Raw genomic sequence first — 19,222 nt, forward strand, 5'->3', positions numbered from 1 at the left:
ATATCTTGATTGGAAAATATGTCCTATTTCTTAAAGAAAATTAATTAGAATCTTTGAAACCCTAACATATACGTAATGACATTCTGGAGGCCTCTAGCCAGAAGCTCAGTGTTCAAGTCCACCCACTGCTTCATGGGAGGAAAATGAACGACCTCTTCCCAAAGCAATTTATAGCCTCAGGCACTCGCTAGAGGGTCACTGTGACTCAGAATTGGCACTAAGGCAATGGGAGGGTATGTGTATAGAACAGTCAGCAACTGTCACTTCCTATTTATTTGCTTCTTCCAAACACCTATTTCTTTAGACATCTTTCTGTGTTATTAGCCAGACAACTGCCGATCCATATTTTAAAGCTCTATTTAATAAAATGAAACGTGTTTCATGTCAGGAGGAAACATTCCAGAATGTTAGATTCTTTTTAACACCATTATCCAGTTAGAACATTTTTAACCATAATGATAATGATTTCCAGCTGTCTCAAATCCTAAAAGTAATATATCAGCGCCCCAAATATATTTTGTTACTGAAACATGTGTAAACAATTATGAATATTAAAACCAGACTGGCACTGGTTTTCAGATTCTCTCCAAGGACATATGAAAAAGAATTTTTTTAAAAAAATGCCTGCAATAAGGTTGTTGATAGATAGATCCAACTTCCAAAGTTCTTGTTGAGTTCCTAAATAAAGATCCCACTTTTCACCAGGTATAATACAAATGGTCCACACTGACCATTTTGAATTCAAAAGAGAAAAAAAAATATCTCTAAGGTTTGCCCTTCTGATTTCTAGAATTTGAAATCCTCTAAATTTTCTGAAGGTCAGATCCTTGGGGATTAAAGAAGGGCTTCTGTCTTAGCCAACAAAGCTTTTTGGTCACTTGCTTGCTCCGTGCTTTTTCCCAGGAAACTTGAAAGAAGTGCATGGATTTCTTATAATGGAAAATACATTTCTACCTAGAAAAAAATTGCAGGAATATTCATACATGCATCTGAAGTATTTTGTTTAAATATCTTTAAATGACACTACTCTTATTTTCACTGGAGAGGCTGTCACAACCTCATTCAATTTCTGTTTTAAACAGAGTAGGATTCTGGGGCTTCGTCTGACATACTTTGGACATGTTGTAAGGAGAGAAGGTCCTTGGAGAGGGACATCATGCTCGGGAGGGTAGAGGAACACCTCAGGAGGGGAACACCCTTTATGAGGTACATTGATTCCGTGACCTGGGTGATCAGGATGGGAGCATCAGAGTCAGTGAGCTTGGCACAGGATAGAGCAGGGTTTGGGGCTGTTGTACATAGAGTCACTATGAGTCGCAAGCGACTCGACGGCACATAACAACAACAGATTTCCTTAACGTTAATTACCTACCTGACTCACACACTGCCTACGAGTTGAATTGACTCATAGCTGACCCTCCAGTGGGTTTTAACAGGCTGTAAATTTCATGCAAAGACCATAGCCAGGAACAGGTGCATCTTAGTCTCCAGACTGACATTGTTGCTCTTCAGTACTCTAGAGAAGTCCCTCACAGCAGACATTCCCAATGCAATTTGTCTTTTGATTTCCTGGCTGCTGGTACCAAAAGTGTTGATTGTGGAGCCAAGTTCACTCTCTTCACATTCTATCATGAAGCTGCCACTTTGCCCAGTGGTGAGAATCTTTGTTTTCTTAATGTTGATCTTCAATCTATACTGAAGGCTGCAGTCTTTGACCTTCTGCAGCAAATGCCTCAGGCCCTCCTCAGTTTCGGTAAGCAAGGTTGAGTCATCTGCAAAATCCAGGTAGTTGATGAGGCTTCCTCCAATCCTGATGCCACATTCCTCCTCATAGAGCCAGCCTCTGGTCTGATCTGTTCTGCATATAGATTGGAAAGGTATGAAGATAGGATGCATCCCTGGCACACACCCTTTCTGATTTTAAACCCTGCAGTGTTTTCTTGCTCTGTTCTGATGTCTGCCTCCTAGTCCAAGAATAGTTTTTCACGAGCACAATCAAGTGTTCTGGGATTCCCATTCTCCTTAGAGTCAGCCACAGTTTGTTATGATCCACACAGTCAAATATCTTTGCATAGTCAATGAAACACAGATAGACATTCCTCTGGTATTCCCTGCTTTCAGCCAAGATCCATCTAACATTAGCTATCATATCTGTAGTACTACAGCCTGTTCTAAACCTAACCTGCACATCTAACAGTTCTCTGTGGCTGTCTATACATGCTATTTTCCCCCTAAATTAATGTGTCATATCTCATATGGATGAGATATTTTTAAATGTTCAAATACATCCCCGTAGTTACAGCAGAAAAGTATTGAGATAATTTCTATCCCATGGACATAGGTGTTTGTATCTCTGTTCATGTCTCAGTTCTGTTTTCCTTGGGGTATATTCCTAACAGTGGAATGGCTGGGTCATATGGAGTTTCTATGTTCAGCTTTTTGAGGAAATGCCAAGCTGCCTTCCAGAGAGGTTGTCCTATTTTACAATCTCACCAACAGTGCATGTTGTTGTTGTGTTCCATTCCTGTGGGGGGTTGTCAGAGGAAGTTTTAATTACACAGGAGGAGACTGCCCATCTTTCTCTCAAGGAGCAACTGGCAGATTCCAAGTGCGTGTCTTCAGGATTTCAGTGCAGCTTCTTACCACTAAGCCACCAGAGTTCCTGAGCGGTGCATGAGAGTTCCAGTATCTCCACATCCCTTACCACATTTATTGCTTGCTGTCCTGTAAAATATTTTTACTGGGGTGAGGTGTTATCTCATTGTTGTTTTGATTTGCTTCTCTCTGATTGCCAGTGATTTTACATTTTATTCATGTGTCTGTTGTCCATTCAAGTGTTTTCCTTTGTGAAAGTCTTTCCATGTCTTTTGCCCATTTTGGTGTTGGATTATTAATCTTTTTTTCTTGTGGAGGTCCTGTAGCATTCTGTACATTTGTGTTATGAGACCCTTGTCTGAGATGATATTGCTAAATAGAACAGTCTATCTGTTTTGTTCAATTTAATATAAAAATTGAATAAACACAATTCACCTGCCACTTTTCCATTCCCCCAACCAGTGATGTGTTTGATGGGAAGAAATGTTATTCAATTATACATGTAGGTCAGGTGTGCCATCAGATCTGACATTAGTTTGGCATTGAGCAGCTTTCTAAGTTCTCAGGAAATTGTTATTAGCTGTAAGATGTAAATGATAGTAATACTTGCCCCCTCTGGTCAATTTCACAAGATTGCGATTAAGAATACTGTCATCAAGTTGATTCTGACTCACGTTGACCTTCCATTACGTTTCTAAATCTGTATGTATAAACAGGAATAGACTGCCTTGTGTTTCTTCTAAGGAGCAGCTGGTGGATTCAAACTGCAGACCCTTCAGTTAGCAGCACCATTTGGCACCCATCGTGCCACCAGAACTCCTTGTTATTAATAATAAATATGATAATTAATACAAACAGCATTTAAATAGTGAAGTACTCTAAAGCAAAGATATCACTTTGATAATTAAGGTGCACTGGATCCCAGCCATTGTCTTTTCAATTGCCTCAAAGTCCACCAGAGCAATGAATAATGAAGACAGAAGAACAATTGACAACATTGCCTAAGAATATGGACTGTACCATGGACTGCAACAAGAAGAAACAAATCTATCTTAGGAGAAACAGACAGATCGCTCCTCAGAATCAAGGACAGGAAGCCTTCGTCTTTTATTCTCAGAGAAGTTGTCAGGATGGACCAGCTTCTGCAGAAGAGCATCATGCTTGGTAAAGCAAAGGCTTAAAAAGAGAAAGGACCTCAATGAGATGGTTCGACATATTGGCTGCAACAATGCACTCAAACCCAGCAACAACTGTGGGTATGAATCAGGACCAGGGAAAGTTTTGTTCTGTTTCTCATTAAGTCACTATTAGTTAGAGAGCTAACACTTCATAGCAGCAGCATATAAATGAAAGATAGTGCATTATATTCATTTAGCTATTAGGCGTATTGGCTAATTTTAAATTTGTCCAGTTGATTCTTATTTTTGGTTTCAATTAAGTATAAGTTCTGACATCACAGTCCCCCTGGCTGCTGTTTTCTTTTATAATAACCTGAAACATACAACAGACCTTCATTGGCCTTTTTCAGAACCCAGAGCAATATTCCTTCAGCTAGTTATTATCACAGGAATATTTATCATCAAATTCTAAGGGGAGAAATTACTTTGGCTTTTATCTTTAGAGTAATCCCATGTATGTTATTCCTTTTTAACGTCTATCATTTAGGGGCGTTCTGGTGGCCTAGTGGCAAGAAGCTGCACTGCAATCCCAGAGGTACGCAGTTCGAATCCACAAGCTGCTCTGCTGGAGAAGGAGGGGCAACCTCCTCCTATACCAGTCAGATCCAATTTTATGGTACACACACACAAAATGATAAAATAAAATAAAAAAATTTAAAAAGAATTAGGTAGTTTTAAAAAAGAAGAATTATGTAGTCATAAAAAAATGGGCAATAAGCTGTGACGTCTTGCTAGATGCTGTGAGAAATCAACGGAGAAGAAAGATCTTTTCATGTAAAAATTCCTGAGTGTAAACAGATCAAGAAAATCAGCGACAACTGTTACGCTGAGAATCATGATATACAAGCAGAGGGCGGATAATTCCGCAGAGATGAAAAGAGTGTGTCGGGTGTCTGAGCTGCAGCCACATTTGACTTTCATGTCCTTTCAGGACACAACACACTTTGTGGAAGAAGAAAGTGAATGCAGCTGCCTTCCCTAATCAGTCAGTGCAATCCAGCCCTTGGGGAAGGAGGCAGAAGCGGCCACACTCTGAAACCCACCAAACTTACAGATTAACAGCGAGTGCTGGTAAAGCTACCCTTTAAGTCTGTCTAGCCCATCAGGCCCAGAAATGTAATTTAGATGATTATCTCTGTGCCCATTAAACCTTGTGACCCACTGCAGTCTGTTTGAAGTCAGCCCGCTTACATGGGCTAATAGGGGAAAAAGAGGGATTAACTCAGAGGTCATGAAGCCAAAGCAGCGCCAGGCTGATGGCAAAAGAGCTGAGGAAACCTTCCTTCTGCCCCTCGAGGAAGAAGGTAGAACCCAGGAGTAAGGGGCCATCAGCAGAGTTCATTTCTTTGTGGAGAAGTTCTTTGGAATGCAACCAAGGCTGATTCCTTCACCCTTTACTAGTCTGTGCCTGCTAGTTTTGATTTATAAGCATCAGATTCTAGCAAGGTGAGGAATCCTTTTAAAGATCATGAGATTCTTGAAGAAGATCGTAACATGAAATCCACTTGAGAAATTCAGTGAACTCTCAGGCCATGCACCTCTGGTGGTTTGGCTGTAATCCACCGATGATTCTCCACCAAGATGTGAAACTCGATGGAGGGTCTCTAGGAGTTGGAATTAACACAATGGCGGTGGAACCTTATCTTTATGGTGCCTGGTCACCCTGCTGCTCCATTTGCGTGAGAAGATTCCTCTGTGTATTTCTGAATAAACCCATAAACCCCACTGCCATTGGGTTGATTGCAATTCATAGTGGCCAACTCTCATGTTTTTGACATTATTTGTCTCTATAAGGAAAGACTTCACATTTCTTGCCTGCAGAGCACCTGGTGTTTTTGAACTGCTGACTTTTTGGTTAGCTCTTACCAAAACTATGTGTTACACCACGAGAACTTGGATCACCTGAAGTTGTATACTTTTAAGTTCAACAATAATACATGGAATATACTTCAAATGAAGCAAATAATACATGGAACATGCTTAAAGTAAAATACTAAGTGTATTTGCCCAAAACAATATAATTTATTATTACTACACAGTCTTTGAGTTGGATAAACAGTTAACAAACTTGACTGCTGATCAAAAGGGTAGAAGTGTCTGAGTCCATCTAGAGACACTTTTGAAGAAAAGCGTGGAAAAATTTCTCCCCAAAAATGAACCACTGAAAACCCTATGGAGCACATGTGTGTCTGCTTGTGACACTCATGAGGTTTCTGTGAGACAGGATCATCTCAGTGGTCACTTGTTGTGCTATTATTACCTTGTACTAGGCACAGTGCTGATTAAAATACACACAGCTCTTTTCCTTCATGGAACTTAGAGCCTAGAGGCAAAAGCAGGTATTCCTTAAACAATGAATTCAGTAGAATTTCCATAATAGTATGATCCAGGAGTGTTAAAGATAACAAGAAGTGAGTTTCCATTTTTAATTCAGATAATAGTCAAAGGAATTGGATCTTTATGTCTCTCACTCTACCAATATTGCCTACTATGGAGGAGTTTTGCCATCATTAATTGACTTATTAAATGGTAGTTAAATAATTCCTAATAAAGTTTATAAGGCCTGCTGTGCCAAAGCATTAAAATAAGTCACATTTAAATGCCTTCTCCCCTCTCCAATTCGAATGGGTTGAGTTGGTTGTAACTGACAATATAAACAACCCTTTTACATTTATTAAATGAAAAAATATAATACCTAAACTTAGTGGTATGTATGAACTTACTTTATGATCATTTATATGTCTATTAGTGAGAAAACTTCTCCTTGATCAAAATGATTATATCTTTATTAGCTTTACTATTTTTGAAAGCCAGACCATCAATGTGGATGACAGAAGGAGAATTGATTCTTTTGTGCTATTGTTGTTGTATTAAGTATTGTTTTGAGCCTTTTATATTATTTATTATCTATAGATGGGGTTTTTTTTATATTATTGAGCATTCTTTTGAGCTACAGTGTTGGAGAAGAGTACTTAATATCCCAAGGACTGTCAAAAGAAAAACCAGATATGTCCTGGAGAAAGTGTAGCTGGCTGGAGGGCTCTTTACAAAGTTTTGTCTCACATATTTTTTGTGCATAACATTAGCAGAGACTAGTCCTTTGAAGGCGATATCATGCTTAGAAAGGGACAGGATAGGCAAAAAAGTGGTGGACAATTAAGATAGAAGACAAAGTGATTGCAACAATGTGCTCACGTAGGTCAGAAATTATGAAGATGACACAGGATAGGACGGTTCAGATCTCTTGTTCAGTGGGTCACTGTGAGTAACTCAATGGCACCTAACAACAGCAACAACAACAGTCTATTCTAGTATTATACAGATCTCCATATTGAAGTACTACTAATGTGTTGAAGATTTCGTTACAAACAAGACATCTATTGTTAAAGCTGAAAACCATCCCCTGTATCTGCAGATCCTCCATGAGCACCCAGCCATGCTTTTGCAGACTGTTGTCATTGTCGTCTTAGATGGCATCGAGTTGGCAGTGATTCATAGTTACCTTATGTTCAACAGAGTGAAACAGCCATGTCCTGTCCCGTACCCACAATCACTGTTGTGCCTCAACCAATGGTAGTCAAGGTGTCAATCCATTTCCTTTTAATCCTTTGAAAATTCTTTACCAAGGTATTTTTCTCCAGGGATTGGCCCCTCCAATAACATGGTCAAAATAAGAGAAACAAAGACTCATCATCCAATCTTTTAAAGAACATTCTGGAAGCACGTTTGAAATGATAATATTAGCTTCTTTTATCAGTCTGTGGTATATTCAGCATCCTTTACCAGAACCACAATTCAAAGCATTAATCCTTTTTTAAATTTTTTTAAATTAATCTTCTTTTGATCTTCTTTATTCATTGTCCAATTTTCACATTCATATCAGGTGATTATCTTCTTCAAAGTCTAAAACTGGAGGATGAAAACGGTATGGTCTATCTCATTGTGTCTGGATTTCTGCTTCAAAAAACCACCCGAGTTAAGAATCATCTCCAGAACAGGTTTAGGCGTTGAACACTAATGATCGAAGACCAGATGAGTTATGAGATGACATCAATTATCTCAGCCATGAAGACAGCAATAGTCATTACAAAGACAGATTGTTGTTGTTTTTGTTGCCAAGTGCCCTCAAATTGTCAATAACTCATAGTAACCCTGTGAATGAAAGACCTGAATACTTGTATAACTTTCATTATTTCTCCAAGTTCATAGATTTTTACGGAGGCAAACTATTTCAGAAGTGGATGCCACATCTTCTTCCAAGCCTGTTTTAATTGGAGAGCTCCACCAAACACTGTCCACCATGAGAAACCATTATCACTTTTGAGATATCAAGTGTCACGGTGTTTAGCATCACAGCAACCATGAGTAGAAAATATCAAAATGCATGTCAGAAGAGACTCTGAAAACTGTACAAAAGCAATGAGAAGCCAAAATAAAGGAAGAATTGTTGTGTTGTTGTTGTTATGTGCCGTCAAGTCACTTGCGACTCATAGCGACCCTATATACAACAGCCCTAAACTCTGCGCTGTCCTGTGCCAATCTCACTGCCTCTGACACTCCCATCCCGATTATCCCAGTCACTGAATCAATCCACCTCATAGAGGGCCTTCCCCTCCTGCAGTGTCCTTCCACCGTCCCAAGCATGATGTCCCTCTCCAAGGACCTTTCCCTCCTTACAACATGTCCAAAATATGTTAGATGGAGCTTCAGAATCCTTGCCTCCAAGGAGCTGCCCAGTTTGACCCTTTCTAGGATGTATCTGTTTGTTTTCCTAGCAGTCCATGGTACTCTCAATACTCTTCTCCAGCACCACAGCTCAAAAGCATCAATTCTCCTTCTATCCTCCTTAGTCATTTTTGAACTGAAGTCAAAGGGATAAACAGACGATTTCAGAGGGTAGCCCAAGAAGACAAAGCAAAATTGTATAAGAGTGTCAAAGAGCTGGAGTTTGAGAATAAAAAGAGAAGAATTTGCTTGGCATTTCTTAAGTTGAAAGAACTGAAAAACAAATTCAAGTTATGAGATGCAATACTCTGCTATTGGTCAGTTCCAACTCAATGGCATACACAAGAAGAGAGAAATGATATCCATAATCAGGATTTTACTAAACTGCATAATCCCTTAAATGTGGAGACGATATCCTCGTCAGATTAAGTCCTCATCATTCTAATAAGAATAATTGCGAGCACTTAAATACCAGTTCCAGGCCATGCATTTTTCTGTTTAATATTCTACCTTCTGCTAAAACCTACCCCCGTGGAGTCCGTTCTGACTTACTGTGCCCCCTCATTGAATTTCCAAGGCTGGAGATCTTTACAGGAGGAGACTATTTCCCCACACCCCCAAGGAATAGCTGATGAATTAGAGCTACAGATCTTTTGATTGACAGAGTGACAGGGTACCCACTATGCCACCAGAGCTCCTCCCAGGAGCTTTCAAAAACAGATGCTGTGATTCATATCTCCATTTTACAGAGGCAGAAACTGAGCCACAGAGAAGTTACATATCTACCCCCAAATCACTGCGGTCATACAGCTGGGATTCAAATGCAGAATTCAGTTCCAAAGTCTTATGCTCTCAAGCAGTCTTCCAGGTTCCCTTAGCTGAAAGACATCAAGGTTCTTACTGAAATGCCAATTTCTCCACTATGGGATTTAAGTATAAATATTTCCAGAAAGTTTCAAACCTAAAGATGAATTCTCTTTTAAATACAAGTCTAAATTTTAAGATTAAAAACCCCCCTTTGGATTAACATTATAATTTTTCTCTCAGTAAGAAAGGGGATTTAGTATTATAGGTTATAATATATCAGACTGCTAATCTGAAGGTCAAAGGTTTGAATCCACCAGTAACCCCATGACAGAAAGATGGGCAGTCTCTTCCTGTAAAACTTGAGAGTCTTGGAAATCCAGTTGGGGGTCACCACTGACTCAATGGCAATAGGTCAGTAGGACGTGACTTCTTACTTACCTAAGAAAGACTGATGGAAGGTGAAGTCCAAGGATGTGAAATGGAAACAGGGGAGCAGATCTTGATGGTGCAAGATCAGTCAAGTGAGAAGCGAGACCAAAATATATGGTTCTTTTATCTTTTTTTTTTTTTTTTTTTTAGATAAACAGAAAGCTAGGAAGCAGAATTGGGGTGATTCACCTTTTTGCACAGGACAATCCTGGAAAGTTAGCATTGAATAGTACTTGGCAAGTTAAGAGAGTCGAATAGTGAAATAATGACTACTAGGATATGGTTACAGTAATAATTAGATGATTGTTGTTGTTGTGTACCATCGAGTCGGAACCAGCCCATAGCTGACCCTCCAGCAGGTTTTTCTAGGCAGTTAATCACATGGGAGGAGACTGCCCATCCTTCTCCTGTGGAGCAGAGAGTGCCCTCCAACTGCATGCGTTTGGGATTGCAGTGCAGCTTCTTGCCATTAGGCCACCAGAGCTCCCTAACAGAGAATTACACATGTTAAGTTAAAAAGAAAAGAATAAAGCTAGACATATCTTGAATTTTACAAGAAATAAAATAATGGAGACATTGTTGTGTTTCTTTGGGTTTTTATAATTATTTTTTTAAACTGTCCTTCCAGACAATCAATAACTTTGCTTGGTGATACCACATTGGAGGTATTATACAAAAGGATCACATTTGAAATATTACAGTTTGGTTTTTCTCATTACTGAAATCATATAAACCAATTGGATGGAGTTCAGAGAAAAACAAATAGAAGAATGAAAAGACTGATTTATTAGCTAAGATGAAAGGAACTAAATATGTGGAAAACGAGGGGGCTAGGTCATGGCAAGAGACCACAAGCATTTGAAAGGTGCAAATGATTCTAGAGGGAGAAGAATTGTCTGTTTGTGAAATAGGGATATTCCTGGTCAAATGGAGATTTGGCTATATGAGACAAATTACTGCTTGATGTTCGTAAAGAGAAAATTAAAAGAGGGACTCCAGTGTAACAGATTGTACAAATTCTCAGCAGATATTGTCCTGTTCTGGAAGAAACCAAGGATCTGAATGCAAATACAAGTTATATATGTACATTATATATATGTATACATATACACATATAAATTATTTCTGTTACAGGGATTTGTTCAGTCCTTAGAAAGAAAGCATCTATGAGTCTAATGACTAGAAGTGTAGGAGTAAAGCCAAAGAATAGAAAGATTGACCACTTTCAGATACATTTGTCCTGTTTTAACCAATAGCTACATGATTTGTTGTTGTCATCAGCTACTATCAAGCTGGCTCCTGGTTTCTGGTCAGAGCTTCATGGTTGCAGAGACCCGAGGTAGAGCCCCCAGTAACAAGGTCAGCCTGGACTGGCTTGGCTTCCTTATCTGTAGTGAACAATTTGACAAAGATGTGAAACGTGTGTGAGATTGTTTGCTACAGAGTAGTAAGCAAACACAAACAAGCTGCTGCTTCTCCTCAAAAAAAGCCCCCCAAGATGCAAACTCATCTCAGTCAGGTTGGAATCCACTCATAGTTGGCCCTCCCTCTGGTTTTCTAAGGCTGTGAGTTCCACTTAAGGAAATTGCCCATCTTTCTCCAGCAGAACCGCTGGTGAGTTCAAATTGTCAGAAAGGGGCTACCACCAGAACTCCAAAAATTAAGCATATTCAAATATTTATCATTTATTTGAGATGAATAATCACTCAGTGGCAGTAACCTTAAAATTCATCATAGCTGTAGATGGTAAGTTTTTTATCCACTGCACTGGTTGGGTAAGTCTCTATACCATTGTGTAAGTTGTTTGGGGGCTGGTGGAAGGTAGTCAGATGGGCAATACATTTCAGTTAGCACACAGTAAGTCAGATTAATTGCATTATTTTGATAGTCTGAACTTTCATTAGTAAACATACAATGTTTTTAACTATGGACAATGTCATTCTAACAGCTTGTTTGTGATGGAAACAAAGAGGTGCTAACAATGACCGCACTCTGTTCTGGGACAGATGGTCACTTCACAACGGTCGCCTCACGTGTAGAACAGACATCTGACTTGCTGTTGGCTTTCTCTATTTATTGTACCACTTTGTCAAATTCATGTTGCTTTGCTCTCCTCTCAATTAAAGAGGCTTCCAAACTCTTGAAAGAACGTTGGATGAGAACATTTGTAGCTTTCTTCCTGATGTGTTTTCAGCAGTAAGCAGCCCTTCTTTTTCCCTCATCACCCTTCACACTCAAGCAAGCTGCACGAGACTCATGTGGCTCAGATACATTCAGTATGTCATCAGCAGAGTGAGTTATCACATGCAGGATTGAGGCTGTGCTCGACTTTTTTTGTTTAAAAGCCATACACATGTGGTTTCCCCAGCTTATAAACCTGGTATTGAGTTAATTCAAACTTACTCCTTTTAGGACAGGTTAGCTGTTTCCCACAGGGTCCCCAGGGCTGCAGATATCTATGGAAGCAGACTGCCAAGTCTGCCTCTCATAGAGCAACTGATGGGTGCAAACCACCAACCCTGGGATTCACATCCAAGTAAACCAGGGCTCCTTGCTTGACACTAAGGCCTATTTTATAGGAAAAATGCCAATCCTGAAATGAGATTAGATTTCTGATATACCAGCTAATTTTCTTTTCTTTCAAGAATTCCAGGACTCTTAATTCTGTTTTCTCTGTTATTCTTGCATAGTTAAAAATATGAGGGAGAGAACTGTTTAAAAGGGATATGTGATTAGGTATCACTGTCATGACAGGAGTCCAGAACGAAGGCTGCACAGTGGAGTGGACTTGGGAGGAGGGATTGTAAAACAATGAAATAAATTTTCTTTTACTTTTCAAAGAGAAGAGCAAACTGTGGGGGAGGACTGGGCAGGGAGAAAAGTGCAATAATTAATGAATGGAAATCATAAGTCTCTGTAAATTTTCATTAAAATTAATAATGATAATAATAATAAAATATAAACCAAAACAAGAAATACTCCTGTCTACTTTTTAAATAACATCAGATTATTTGCACTTTTGTTACTTTAATTTTTAATTTGAATTATTTGTATACAAACATAGTTGGCTATCTATCTTCTTTCAGGCCAATGTTGTTGTTATTATGTGCTGTCAAGTTGGACCTGACTCGTAGTTGACCCTCCAACGGGATTTCAGAGACAATAGATCACATGAGAAGTTGTCCCGGCTTTCTCCCACAGAGCCGCTGGTGGATTCGAACCATGTGCCATCCAGATGGTTAGGAGCACCGCTCCTTACCACTAGGCCACCATATTGTTTAAAAATAACCTGGAAACATTTGCTTTTCTATAATATGAAAATCATGAGCAAAACCAAACCCCATTAGTGTTGGGTTGGTTCAGAGGCATAATGTCCCTTTGCGGAAAGTTTTCCAAGGCTGTAAATCTCAAAGGAGGCCAACAACCCCACCTTTCTCATGTGAAACCGCTAGTGGGTTTGCATCACCACCTTCTGTTTGGTGGTTAAGTGTTAAACACCGTGCCACCAGAGCTCATGGAGAGTTATACCAATAATCTCAAAATTATGCGGTGGTGGTGGTGGTGGTGGTGGTGGTGGTGGTGGTGGTGGTTGTGCTCCGCTGAGTCAGAACCGACCAATAGCTGACCCTCTGTCAGGTTTCAGAGGCAGTTAACTACACGGCAGGAGACTACCCTTCATTCTCCCACAGAGCAGCTGGGGGCTTCAAACCACATGCCTTCAGGGTTGCAGTGCAGCTTCTTATCGTTAAGCTGTACCTTATTTACAGACTCTTGGGCTCCAAGTCACCTCTGTCCTGCTGTCACCTTGGTAGGGACATGTCATACCACTCACATATTATCCACTCCCATTGAGTCTAGTCCTACTCATAAGTGACTCAATAGTAAACAATAAAACTATTCATAAGGTTCCCAGATGTACTCTTTATGAGAGCAAACTGCCTCATTTGTCTCCTGAAGAACAGCTGGAAGATTTGAACTGATTACCTTTTGGCTAGAAGCCCAATTCTTAATCCATTGTGTCATCAGAGCTCCTGTACATAATATTATGTTGTTGCTATTGTTGTTGTTGTTGTCGTGTGCCATCGAGTCATCTGCAATTCTTAGTGCTCCTGTGTATAATAGGTCTGAACCCTACCCTACCCTGAGCCAGTCTCATTGTCCCAAACACTGGATTTTCAGTGTCCTACAGATATTTACCTACTATAGAATGGAAAGGTGGAGAGAAAGAAAAGAAAGAATTGAATGTGTTCTTCACATAGAAACTGGATATGAACCTTAGGTGATAAACTCATAGCCTTTAAAACTGATACCTTATATATAATACTTTTCGTTTTTTAAAAAAGACTAATGTGATAAAGTCTTAGTACTTCTTTATACTCTTTTTTTTACAAAAAAGTACTTAAACTTTCTTTTAATATACTATTATATTTTACTTTTAAAGGAAAATATCCAATAGAATGGATCTCATGGCAGCCAAGCAAATTGCATGAGCTGGTGTGTGATGACTTAAACAAATGTGTGTGCTTTTATTGGTAGGTGATTCTACTACAAAAGAGAGCATAGTTTTTAGCTCATGATCTACTTGACTTTTTAAAAAAACATCTGGGAATGACTTTGCCATTGTGTTCTTGTTGATGGGCATTCTCCGAGTGCCCTTTAAGGTGTAGGATCATTTTACTCATTATCTAATACCAATAGACTGGTTGCCATAAAACTGATACTGCCTCATCTTGAGCCCATGTATGTTGTTGATCTTGGTTTTGTGGGTTTTTTTCCCCTTTGTTGTACTATTCTTGATGTGAATAGAATGAACATATTTCTGAAAAAGCAGTTACACTGAAACACTCCAGTAAATGACAACACAGAGGGACTGGTGGACACTGAGAGGGACTTTTGGTCCAAATTCACAACCCAAAGATGCTCTGGGCAGGGTGGGACAGGACTGTAGGGCCATGAAGTGTAGACAGTGGCATTAAGAACAAGCAGGACAGCCACAATGGAAGATGGTGCTGAGCATGAATTGATTGGCTTCTTTTTTTGGAGGTGGTTGTTTGTTTGTTTGGTTGTGTCTTTCTGGAGACTAAGGTGCGTCTGATACAGGTCATGGTCTTTGCAATCACTTGTTATGCATCAGAGAGTTGGACAATGACCAGGGAGGATAGAAGGAGAATTGATGCCTTTGAGCTGTGGTGCTGGAGAAGAGTATTGAGAATACCATGGACTGCTAGGAAAACAAACAGATTTGTCCTGGAAAGGGTTAAACTGGGTGGCTCCTTGGAGGCAAGGATACTGAGGTTCCGTCTAACATACTTTGGACATGTGAGGAGAGACCGGTCCTTAGAGAGGGACATCATGCTTGGGAGGGTGGAGAGACAGCGCAGGAGAGGAAGGCCCTCTATGAGGTGGATTGATTCAGTGACTGGGATAATTGGGATGGGAGTGTCAGAGACAGTGCAAATAGCACAAGACAGAGCGGAGTTTAGGGCTGTTGTACATAGGGTCGCTATGAGTCGCAAGTGACTCGACGGCAAATAACAACAACAACATACCATCAAATCGGATCTGACTGGTACAGGAGATTGTCCCTTCTCCTCTAGTGAAGCATCTGGTGGATTTGAACCATGTGCCTTTGGGATTACAGCACAGCTTCTTTCCACTAGGCCACCAAAGCTCCATATATTGGCTTCTCTTGTTGAGCATGAGTTCCTAGGCTTCTTCTGTTAGTGCCTGATGAAGTTGATCAGCCCACTGGTGAAGAATCATGAGAGGCCACCAAGTTAGTGTCCGAAAGCTCAGATTCCATTTTCTTAGCTGGCTGCTTCCCCGGCTCCATTCTCCACTGATTGAAGCTGTTGATGTCCCAGATAACAAGCTTAATGAAGATCTTTTGTGTGTTTGTTTGTGCATCAAAATCAAGGTTCCAAGAACAAATAAATGACGTAAGCCTGGTGAACACAATGGAACCCGGTTGGGCAATTTCCTTCATAGAACTTGTGTAGTAACTTCTCCAAATCTCTAGGCTCTTTCCTGTGGTTTGGTGCTCCTTCTGAGCCTCTTCTGCTGTTTCCCAATTCATCCGAGTTTCAGTCTGGGCTAGGAAGTTGGCCAGAAGGATTTTGTAAAGCAACCCCTTCCATAAAGGTTGTTGGGTCTACACACTGGAATGAGAAGTCACAAGGTGTACTTCCCATTGAATTCCATGCCTGCTGGAAGCAGGCAGCAAAGAGGTAGAGATACTGGTCATAGGATAGCACAGCCCGAGCCTTACAGCCGAAGCAGTACCAGATCCCCAGAAGAGCAAGCAGGACCGGGGTGTTCTTCTCCAGAAGTGTAGTTCAGAAGTGTTGGTCCATCCATTGTGCATCCAACAGCATTTCCTCAAAGTTGTCAAAGCCTAACTGTAGGGCCTTGGAGAACTCAAAGGCTGACAAGAGTGAATACTGTCCTCCCACCAAATCCCAGAATTCAAACATGTTTTGAGGGTCAATTCCAAATTCTTTCACTTGGGTTATGTTGGTAGATAGGGCAACAGAAAGATCCTTTGCTGACACGAGGAACCACTCCCACACCATCTCAACATTGTTGATGGTCTTTTGGATGATAAAGGTGTTGGAGGCAATGGTGGACAGGGAGGACAGCAAGGCCAGGGTTTTGGTAATGTGGGTCCTCCCATAAATGTTGGAGAAAAACCAGATGAGGGGACCACCTGAAGAGTGTGACATGAGGGCTTCTGTCACCATGAGAGGTCCCAGGACAGAGCCACCAATGCCTGTGTTGATGATGCCGATAATGGGCTTGCCTGTGTAGCTCTCCCAGTCACCACTGCAGACATTCTGGCAGAAAGACTTCCTCTTGTCCAGGACCCTGTTGACTTCAAGCATCACATCAGTGGTTTGGATCATGATGAGTGTGTTCGACCCGTTCCACGGGGCCACGTGCAGCACTGCTTGGTCCTGAGTGGAGTTAATCATTTGACCATTGAACGTGATCACTTGGGCAGCCTCCATGCCTCTGAACTTGCCCGGATCCACCAGCATCCACAACATGTCCTCTGTCACCAAATTCTTGGAGCAATCCGGAAGAATCTGCCCAGGTTGGTGTTAAGGGTCAAGCTGAAGTGTTACCTGTCTAAGTAAAAAAAGGTGTTGCGGCCTGCGTTCAAGCCATGCTCATGGTTCCAGTGCTGCAGCTTCTGGCACTGTAGGCTGCAAGCGAGTGCGGCCAAGGCGGGAGGACTTAGGTGCATGGCCTGAGACCTCAGCCCATTGATGTTTGATTGCGGAGACTTGTCCTCCATAAGGTTTTCTGTGGTTGATTTTTCAGAAGCAGATTGCCAGCTCGATCTTCCCAGACACATCTGGGTACACTTGAACATCCAGTCTTTTGACTTCTATCCATGTGTATTAAACATTTTTACCTGGGTATTCCCATAATTTAAGTGGATGTTGTTAGATGCCATCAAGTCAACTCAGCAACCTTATGAGTGGCAGATGGAAATGTTACCACATCCTGCACCATCCTCATGGTTTCCCCTAGCGTAAGCCCATTGCTGCACTATTGTGTCAATCTGTCTCATTGAGGTTCTTTTTCTGACTGTACTTTTCTAAGCCTTTTTCAAAGGACAGACAGTATGTCCAAAGTATGTCTGATTAAATTTCACCCTACTTGCCACAAAAGAGCACCCTGATTACACTTCCTCCAAGACAAGATTGCTTTTTCTTTTGGAAGTCCTTGGCATATGCAATACTCTTCTCTAATACCACAATTCAAAGGCATCGATTCTTCATCGGTGTTCCTGATTCATTGTCCAGCTTTCAGATACACTGGAACCCATTTAAATCACCGTGCCTTGAATCAGGTGCGCTTTAGTCTTTAAACTGATATCCTTGCTCTTTTGCACATTTGGGGAGGTCCTTGAAAGCATATTCTCCCAATGCAACAAGTGGTTTTGATCTCTTGATTGCTGAAACCATGAATGTTCCTTTTGGACCCAAGTGAAATGCACTCATTGACAAGGTCAATCTTTTTTTCTCCACCTACCATGATGTTGCTTTTGATGCAGTTGTTAAGAGGGAAATATATGTTTCACACAAAGGGAATAATGTAAAATAGCATGAGAAAAACACAATGAAAGTTTTTTCCGGTTGCTAAAATATTGACATACTCCTTTAATAACTGTTAAAGGCTGTATCACACAACCAACTAATACTTTATTAAAACCTCAGTGTTTCATTGGCTGGGATTCAAGATATTTGTTTGAAATATATTTTAAAATAGCTGTTGCTATGATTCTCTATTATATGTATCATTGATTTCGAATCATGAAATAATCACAAAATGTCTTGGTTAGCAGCACAACCACAGGGCTCCTTCACAAGATGGTTTAAGTAAATATATTCTGCATTAGAAAGATGCAACAAGTAAAAGCATTTCCCAGTCAATATAATGAGAAAATATTAGTCAGTTCTTCACCAATAAAATGCCAGGTTATGTAATGTTGATGTTCAAGAACTGTTGCTTGAATGAATGCATTTGTACTATTTTAATGAACCTCATTCTACTGTGGTTGAATCAATTCCTACTCATAACCATCTTCCATTAACTTTCTGAGGATGTGAGTCTTTAATTGGGTTTCTGAAGCTGTAATTTTGCCTTGTAAATTTGCCTTTTGTAATGTTTCTCCTTAAGAGTACCTAAGAGATTGGAATCGTCAACCTTTTGCCTAGCAGTCTGATGTTAACTCACTAAAAGCAGTTTGGTTAAAATTGCTGCTTCCACATATGTTAGAAAGGTACTCTTATGAAACCAATTTTACATATAAGGAAAATGTAGCACTGACTTGGGAGACATTTACCAAAAGTCTCACCCCTAACTTTGTGGCAGAGCTGAGAGAATATTGTGGGACAATTCAAAGTAAAAAAAAAAAAAAGCTAAATCCATACTAACTTGCCGTGTTTCACTTTCACAACATTGAATATGGCTCTGAGTTAGATATTTCTGGAAAAAGCTGATGTCTGGAAATTCAAAAGCTGCATCTATCCCAAAATAAGCATAAGAAAATGATGAATATGTGTATCTGTCTACATCAGCTGCACCGAACATGCTTGCTTCCTTCATAAATATACGATGCACTTGAAGCAAACCCACAGCTCACAAGGCAGCTCTGTCTCACAAGACCCTCCATCAGGATTCTGAAGTTGTAAATCTTAACAAGTGGGCATTGGCCACAGTTCTCCATCAGAGCAGCTGGTGGGTTCAATCAGCCAGAGATGTGCCACCTCTTGGCAAGCAGAGGAACTTGCTACAGATGACACACTGCTGGAGCTCAACTACGCACTGCACTTGCTGTTTATGTGCCATTGAGTCTCCTGCAATTCATGGTGACCCTATGCACACTAGCTTTGACCCCTGCCCTATCCTTAGCCAATCTCTCTGTCTCTGTCACACCAACCCCATTACCCCAGTGACTGTGTCAATCCATCTCATCC

General features: G+C 40.4%; 1 protein-coding gene and 1 pseudogene across 1 annotated transcript in view; one reads left to right on the forward strand and one right to left on the reverse strand.

Annotated features, from left to right (window-relative positions):
- Positions 1-19,222, forward strand: part of CPED1 (cadherin-like and PC-esterase domain containing 1) — a 354,996-nt gene that overhangs the window by 224,303 nt on the left and 111,471 nt on the right. The window lies entirely within an intron of this gene.
- LOC102857076 lies at positions 15,818-16,854 on the reverse strand (annotated as a pseudogene).

The sequence above is a fragment of the Elephantulus edwardii genome, unplaced genomic scaffold (genome assembly GCF_000299155.1).
Source record: "Elephantulus edwardii isolate Elephantulus edwardi_28Jun2011 unplaced genomic scaffold, EleEdw1.0 scaffold00022, whole genome shotgun sequence".
Taxonomy (NCBI): Eukaryota; Metazoa; Chordata; class Mammalia; order Macroscelidea; family Macroscelididae; genus Elephantulus; species Elephantulus edwardii.